Raw genomic sequence first — 9,149 nt, 5'->3', positions numbered from 1 at the left:
AAGGGATGGGGAATATGAACTCTTTCAAGTGCTCCTACAGCATTCTGAACCTGCGTGATGTCACAGAACGTATCCCTATAGTCTCTCGACAACCTTTTACAACGAACCCCTTAGCAAGTGACCTCCATCGTGATCTTCACTGGGTACTATGAAACAGTGTAGTACTGACTTAATACTCTTGGTAGCCAGAGTGAAGGGACCACCTGTGCTTAGACCTCAAGCATCTGACTTGTACAGTCGTCACCTGCTTTGTTTCCCTGTGTTTAGTCCCCTTTTAATTTATATCATGATCTTCATTCGACATCAAATCTTGCTTCTAATCAATTGTTTCCACTGGTTTTGTATTTCCCGTCCGTTCATTTGTCTATACAATTTGTTTGGGTGAAAGCTCCACCTTACCCCCTTCTCTCTCTCTCTCTCTCTCTCTCTCTCTCTCTCTCTCTCTCTCTCTCTCTCTCTCCAAACCCTGCCCCCTTTCGCTTCTCCCCCAAGCTGCTCAAGACCACGCCTCCAGAGTATTTAAGACCCAGCCATAGATCTGCCACATGACTTCTCTCTAGCCTTTCTGAGAGTCACTAGGGATTTGCTTTGTTCTGTTTATTAAAACCTGGTCTTATTAATTTGACTGGATTTGGCTTATTGCATCGGCAGAGAAGCCCCCCAAGCAGAGATTCAAAAATATATACCACAATTCAAAATAGCTATAGGTAAAATAAAAGCTTGAGTCCACGACCCCTTTCATCTCTCTGGTTACCTCTGCTCCTTCTAAGAATCGGGAGTCAGTGGCACCATTAAGCTACTATGACAATGCTGTCATATGATGGGGGCTGTCAAAAAGATTGAATATATTGAATATACTCAAATACATAAATTAACCAAACTTAGAAAGAAAAAATTGGGAGTCAGAAAGACACTAAGCTCTGTCTCAAGTTTTCTAAGCTGGTTTTAGAAAATATTTTACTTCACCCACAGCCTAAAGCCTGAAGAAATCTTCTAGGTCAGGTCTGCTCTCTCGCTTGCTCTCTCTCTCTCTCTCTCTCTCTCTCTCTCTCTCTCTCTCTCTCTCTCTCTCTCTCCCTCCCTCCCTCTCTCCTTTTTAAATAAATAAATATTTTAATCCTGATGTCAATTTCCCCCCTTTCTCTCCTTCAGCCCCTCTACCTCCACCTCCCCTCCCCACCCCCACCTCCCCCCAGGATAAAAGGGCCAGTCAAAGAAACACACCCTGGCCCTGAGACCAGAGCCAAAGAAACACACTCTTCCCCTAACCAGCTCATCACAAAAACCAACCAATCCCTGGGCACAAAATCCAGCCAATCTCTGAATTTGTCTAAACCCAGGGATTGAAATCTGATCAATTCCTAACCTGAAAACTTTTACCCTGGAAAAATTCCACCCCTAAGAAGTCCTCTGTAAACATGTATTTGTTCAGCTGGGAGCTGCCTTTTTCCTCCCTAGCAGCGAGAGCCACCCTCCTGGATTCTTTCCTCCCAATAAATCTCTTGGATGAGGTTTGCGTGAGACCTTCTTTCACCAGAATGCAGTGGAGCAGAGAAGTAACAACTTTTCTCCGCAGCAGAGCAGAACCAGAACTGTAACAACTTTGCTGGGGAAACCCTCCCCTCTCAGAGCAGAGTTGTTACACTGGGGAAACGTTTCCCTGGAGCAGGGCTGTAAGCTGCTGTGCTCACAGTGACTTCATGGTATTCCTTGACTCCTGGCTACCAGGATCCCTTTCCATCTGAGCTGCAATGCTTACATCCCACCATCAACTCCTCCTCCTCTCTCTTCAGACAAGGGCAAGGGTTCCCATGGATATCAACAAAAATGTGACATATCAAGTTGCAATAAGACTAAGCACCTACACTCCTGTTAAGTCTGGACAAGGCAACACAGCAGGAAGAATAGGTTCCCAAAAGTCAGCAAGGTCAGAGACAGCCTCTGCTTGCACTAATAGGAGTCCCACAAGAAGCCCAAGGTACACAACTCTAACATAAATGTAGAGTGCCTACGTCAGTTCCATGTATGCTCCCTGGTTGTCTCTGTGAGCCCCTAAATGAGCCCAAGTTAGTTGATTCTGTGGCTTTTCTTGTGGTGTCCTTGATCCCTCTGGCTCCTACAATCATTCCTCCCTATCTTGAGCAGGAATCCCCAAGCTCTGCCTAATGTTTGGCTGTGGGTCTGCATCTGTACCATCAATTACTGGATGGAGGCTCTCTGATGGCAATGGAGTTGGCACCAATTTATGAGTATAGCAGAATATCCTTAGGCATCATTGCACTGACATATTTTAGGTTTAATTTTTACTTACTTACTTATTTATTGACAGTCTTGTTTGGTTCTATCCTAAGTCTCTAGGGTATCCAGACTCTGGGTCCAGGCAGTATCACAGGTGGGCTCACTTTCTTGGCATGGATCTTAGACTGGACCAGTCATTGGTTGGCTACTCCCACACTCTCTGCACCACCTCTACTGCAGCATATCCCATCCCATCGGCAGGATAGACTGTAGATCAAAGGTTATGTGGCTGGGTTGGTGTCCCAATCCCTCCTCTGGATGTCGTGCCTGGTCACAGGAGATGACCAGTATCGCCTCCTCAGTATCTTCAGGCAGGTATCCCTTATTACCGGGACTCTTAGCTGTGGTCATACTTTTAGCTTCCCTTGCACTAGGTTTCTGCCTGACACCGAAATGCCCCCCATTTCTAGTCATCTCTTTTAGTGCTCTCTCTTTGCATCCCCCCCACCTGATTCCTCATGCTCCCATCCTCATCTGACCCCAGTCCACCCTTCCCAGGGAGATTCAAGCATCCCCCTTGTGCCTTTCTTGTTTCATAACCTCTCTGGGTCTGTGGATTGTAGCATGGTTATTTATCACTCTACAGCTAATATCCACTTATGAGTACACGCCATGTTTGTCTTTCTGGGTCTGGGTTGTCACACTCAAGATGATTTTTTTTCAAGTTCCATCCATTTGTCTGCAGATTTTATGATGTCATTGTTTGGAACAGCTGACTAATACTCCATTATGTAAATGTACCTCCATTTTTCTTTATCCATTCAGTTGATGGACATCTATGTCATCTCTGGGTTCTGGCTATTATGAATAAAGCTGCTATGAACATAGTTGGGCAAGTGTCCTTGTGGTAGGATTGTGCATCCTTTGGGTACACGCCCAAGAGTTGTACAGCTGGGTCTTGAGGTAGAGTCAATTTCCAATTTTCTAGGAAACTGCTGTATTGATTTTCACAGTGGCTGAACAAATTTGTACTCCAACTAGCAATGGAGGAGTGTTCCCCTTGTTCCATATCCTCTCCAGCATGAGCTGTCACTTGTGTTTTATGATCTTAGCCATTCTGACAGGTGTAAGACAGAATCTCAGAGTAGTTTTGATTTGCATTTCCCTGATGGCTAAGACATTTCTTGAAGTGTTTCTCAGCCATCTGAGATTTTTCTGTTGCAAATTCTCTGTTTAGATCTGTACCTCATTTTAAAAATTGATTATTTGTGGGTTTTTTTTATGTCTAGTTTCTTGAGTTCTTTATATTCTTTAGAAATTAGTCCTCTGTCAAATGTGGGGTTGGTGAAAGATCTTTTACCATTCTGTAAGCTACCATTTTGACTTACTGACAGTGTCCTTTGCCTTACAGAAGTTTTTCAGTTTTTATATATTAATTGATTTTAGCGTCTGTGCTATTGGTGTTCTGTTTGGGAAATTGTCTCCTGTGCCAATATATTCAAGGCTGTTCCCCACCTTCTCATCCATCAGGTTCAGTGTAACTGGATTCATGTTCATGTCTTTGATCCACTTGGACTTGGGTTTTTTGAAAGGTGAAGATATGAATCTATTTGCATTCTTCTGTATGCCGACATCCAGTTTGACCAGCACCATTTGTTGAAGATGCTTTCTTTTTTTCCATTGTATAATTTTGACTTCTTTGTCAAGAATCACATCAAAGGTGTGTGGATTTATATCTGGGTCTTTGATTCTATTCTATTGATCCACGTGTCTGTTTTTATGCCAATACCATGAGGGTTTTTTTTTTTATTACTATAGCTCTATAGAAGACCTTGAAGCTAGGGACAGTGATTCCTCCAGAAATTCTTTTATTGTACAGGATTGTTTTAGCTATCTTTAATTTTTTTGCTTTTCCATATGAAGTTGAGTATTGTTCTTTCAAGGTCTGTAGAGAATTGTGTTGGTATTTTAATGGGAATTGCACTGAATTTTGGTAAAATTGCCATTCTTACTATGTCAATCCTTCTGAGCCAAGAGCATGGGTAATTGTTCCATCTTCTAATATCTTCTTAAATATCTTTCTTCAAAGGCTTGAAGTTCTTGTCACACAGGTCTTTTACTTGCCTTCTTAGAGTTACCCCCAAGTTATTTTGTTATTTATGGCTATTATGAAGGAAGTTGCTTCCCTGATTTCTTCATCAGCCCATTTATTATTTGTATATAGGAGGGTTGCTGGTATTTTTGAGTTAATCTTGTATCCAGTCACTTCTCTGAATGCGTTTATCAACTGTAGGCATTCCCTGGTAGAACTTTTGGGGTCATTTATGTATACTATCATATCATTTGCGAATAATGATACTTGGACTTCTTCCTTTCCAATTTGTATCCCCTTGATCTCCTTCAGTTGTCCTGTTGCTCCAGCTAGAACTTCAAGTACTATACTGACTAGATATGGAGAATGGACAGCCTCGTCTTGTTCCTGATTTTAGTGGGATTGCTTTGAGTTTCTCTCTATTTAATTTGACGTTGGCTATAGAATTACTGTATATTGCTTTTATTATGTTTAGATATGTTCCTTGTATCCCTGATTCAAAGACTTTTATCATGAAGGGGTGTTAGATTTTGTCAAAGGCTTTTTCAGCATCTACTGAGATGATCATATGCATTTTCTTTCAGTTTATTTATATTGTGAATTACATTGATTGATTTTATATGCTGAACCATTCTTGCATCTCTGGGATGAAGCCGACTTGATCATGGTGGATGATCTTTTTGATGTGTTCTTGGATTTGGTTTGCAAGTATTTTACTGGGTATTTTTGCATCAGTGTTCATGAGGGAGAATGGTCTGTAATCCTCCTTCTTTGTTGACTCTCTGTGTGGTTTGGGTATTGTAGCATGATTAATAAAAACCCAGAGACAGAAACGGATTCAAGCTGAAGATCAGAAAAGCAAAGCAGTCAACCACTAGAGAGACCTTTTACCTCTACCAAATCTTCAGACTGTAAAGGACGAGATCCTGTCTTCATGAATCCTCAGACTCCTCACTCCACTGAGTTCCTGTCTCTTCCCCTTTATATTCCTCTCTCTGCCTGACCAGATCACTCCTATCTCCAACTCCCTACTGCTGGGATTAGAGGTGTGTGATTGCCAAACACTGGGATTAAAGGCGTGAGCCACCACCATCTGGATCTGTTTCTGGATTGATCTTGTGTAGCCCAGGATAGCTTTGAACTCACAGAGATCTGTATGTGCAGGGTATGTGTCCAGATCCTTTTGGCTTTTAGAGTCTCTATTGAGAAGTCCAGTGTAATTCTAATAGATCTGTCATTAAATGTTACTTGGTCTTTTCTCCCTGCAGCTTTTAATATTCTTTCCTTGTTCTGTACATTTTATGTTTTGATAATTATGTGGCAGTGGGACTTTCTTTTCTTGTACAATAATACATTTGGTGTTCTGTAAGCTTCTTGTACCTTTATAGGCATCTCCTTCTTTAGGTTAGGAAAGTTTTCTTCTATGATTTTGTTGAATATATTTTCTGTGCCTTTGAGCTGGGTATCTTCTCCTCCTATTCCTATTATTCTTAGGTTAGGTCTTTTCATAGTGTCCCAGATTTCCTGGATGTTTGTGTCAGGAACTTTTTAGATTTAACATTTTCCTTGACCGATGTATCAGTTTCTTCTACTGTATCTACTACACCTCAGATTCTCTCTTCCATCTCTTGTATTCTGTTGGTGATACTTGCATCTGTAATTCCTGTTTGATTACCTATATTTTCTATCTCCACAATTCCCACAAAAACAGTTTGTGTTTTCTTTATTGATTCCATTTCCATTTTCAGGTCTTGAATGGTTTTATTCATTTCTTTTATCTGTGTTTTCCTAGATTTCTTTAAGGAATTCATTCATTTCCTCTTTAACGGACTCTATCATCTTCATAAGATTGAATTTAAGGCCATTTTCTTACGCTTCCCTTAAGATCTCCCCAACAGTGTTATCAACTAGATATCAAGTGTTCAAACACAAGAGCCTATGGGGGACATTTCCCACCTAAACCATGGCAGATACTGGAGTGGATATGTGGGGACTTTGGGGATTCTGAAATCTCATTTTTGGTTCAGGCTATAGTTGTGTGGATATATTCACTTTGAGATAATTCCCTGAGCTGTGCATTGATGATTATGCAATCTGTAAGAATGTTACACTTCAAATAAAATTTACATTAAAGAAAGCAAAGCAAGCCAGAACCTGTCATGTCTCCAGAGTTACATTTCAACAGGAAAATGAGCTATACAGGGAAGTGAGGAGCCATTCCTGTCCTTTTATTCTCTTGTTTTAGAGATAGTTCTTATTATTTACGGAGCTATAATCCACATGTGATACAGTCCTACAACTTTTAAATATGGAAGTCAGTGAATTCTTTAAAAATGTATAGTAGTAGGCTTGGCACCACAATTACGGGATAGAATCACCGCACTATCCTCAATATTCCGTGTTCTCTGCTTCCAAAGGCTTCCCTAGCTGTTGGCCACCACTGGTCTTCTCCAGAAACATCACCATAGTTGACTTTTCTAGAAATTCGTACAAATGCAATCACGGGATACTACATTCAAATTTATCTTGGCACTAGAATATGTAGCAGGTCACAATTAGGGAGAACTGAATGCGTCACGCTCTGTTTCCTCCAAACACCACTCTACTTACCCCAACACAATTCGCAGGATCCTTCACGCATGACCTGTGTTAGGGCAAAGCCCACTGGTGGGAAGCCACACCTCAGCGAAGGATAGCATGAGGGATGAGCTGGCAGTGCCAAGGCTCCGGGCAGTGGCCTGGGTGCTGATTTACAGCTTAATGAAAGAAAGAGTTCTCCAGAAGCTGGGTTTTGTCACATCCTGGAATGTGCTGAACCCGGAGCAAGGCGCCTTCTTTCCAAGAGGATGAGCAGAGAGGAAAGCCAGTGATGATGAAGATGTCAGGGGCGGGGTGTGAGTAGAAAACTGGACTCATGGTGGCAAGTGTCTATTCCAAATCTAACACCCACTATAGCTAATTGGGACCTGTAGCAAGTCATTAACATCAATTAGAGTATAGCAAGAAACTCCACTAGTTGAAGCTCATACTTAGCAGCAACACTAGCATCTCCAGTTTCTATAAAAAAAAAATGGCAAGGCTAAGGAAGCATTGGGAGTTAGCAAGGGCATGGGAAAGATTAACAAACAACATCACAGCTGCATTTACTTACATCGCAACAATCTTGTAAGTAGCTTTTAGGCTGGGAAACGGAAAGTAAAAGAGCTGGTTTTGTTTTTCAAGTAACAGCTCAGAACTTCCTAGACTCCAGCTTCCTCTGACAGGTAATCAGTGGCCTTGATGAACCCCTCTGCGGTCAGTGTAATTCAGGGGTCATCAGCTGGGCCACCAGAATACCTTGCAACACATGCGATAAGACACGATGGAGCCTCTGGAGCCAGAGAAGTATGTGCACAAACTCCATCTAAAGTGAGCACAGAGGGCAGCGATAGAGGAAGGATGTGAGTCCCGTGAGAGCACGAAATAAGACAGGCTCTCCAGGGGAATAAGGGATTCGAGGGTAGGCCGCTCACACTGGAGCTGGTGGACCATGATGCAATGAATGGCAGTTCAAGGACTTTCTGAAAGCCAGACCCTATTTATTTAATTTAGTTTAAAATTTTACATTTTTAAATAAATTTATTCTTTAAAAATTTTGAGATTATAACATAATTGCTATCATTTCCCTTTCTTCCCTTGAAACCACCCCATGCACCCCACATTGCATTTGTTCAAATTTATGGCCTTTCCCCTTTAATTATTGTTATATACATAATACACACACGTGCGTGCACACACACACACACACACACCGTTAAATACATAGATCCAATCTGCTCAGTCCATATATTATTCCGATATATGTTTTTAGGGCCGACTACTTGGTATTGGATGACTATTGTTCTCTTCCTTGGGGAAGACTGTATTTTCTTACTCTCAGAATCCTTTTGGTCGCCTGTAGTTCTTTGTCTAGGACTGAGGCCCCTCAAGCTTTCCGCCCTTCCACATCTACTGGTGTCATTTTTATTCCGGCCATGTTTAGGCAACCATGCTACTGAGACTTCATGGGTGTAGATTATGCCATTTCTAGGATATATCATCTCACAGAAAACTCTCTGCTCCTCTGGCTGTTACGAATGGCCCCCTCCATCCTGATCCCTGTGCCTTGGGTTCAGATGCATCAGTTGAGACTAAGTTTCACCACTCTGCATTTTGATCAGTTATGGGTTTTTGTAATGATTTCCACTTGTTGAGGAAAGAAGCTTCCTTGATAGGTGTGAGAATGGCATTATCAGTGGGTGTGCAGACAAAGAGGATGGTGTTAGAGTTAATTGCTCTGTTTCAGTCACGTGGTGGCTGCAAATTCTCCTCCACCATCCACAACGTCACTAGCCCCACATAGTTGGATCCGTTTCCTGTAACAAGCATGGTTTCCCTTTTATTGGGAGTCTTAAGTCTAATTAGAGAGGTGTTGATCACCACCAAGACGTATGTGCCACTACAGCACATTTAGGCTATTGTGCCCTGCTGGTCATTGTTGTGGTCCATAGGCATCACAGCTTGGTAGAGCTATTGGTTGATTTCCTCCTTTAGAAGCTTTTATGGTGCCTTCTGGTCCTCAGGTTTTCAAGTCAGATACAGTTTGGTACTTCTGGGCCCTGTGTCTGAAGTGCAAGGTATTCTCAGATAAGGACTGACCTTCTACATCTGGGGTCAACCACGGCCAAAAGAAATAGTCATGTTTTGGGGGTCTCTTAGGCAATACTAATCAATAAGTCAAAATGAGCAGCATCTGAGTGTTGTTTAAGCATTTTTATTGATGTAGAAGAAACTTAAAGAA

This window comes from Microtus pennsylvanicus, chromosome 2 (genome assembly GCF_037038515.1).
Source record: "Microtus pennsylvanicus isolate mMicPen1 chromosome 2, mMicPen1.hap1, whole genome shotgun sequence".
In the NCBI taxonomy this organism is placed as follows: domain Eukaryota; kingdom Metazoa; phylum Chordata; class Mammalia; order Rodentia; family Cricetidae; genus Microtus; species Microtus pennsylvanicus.
The sequence above is the reverse complement of the archived record's forward strand: the minus strand, read 5'-3'. Positions refer to the sequence as shown.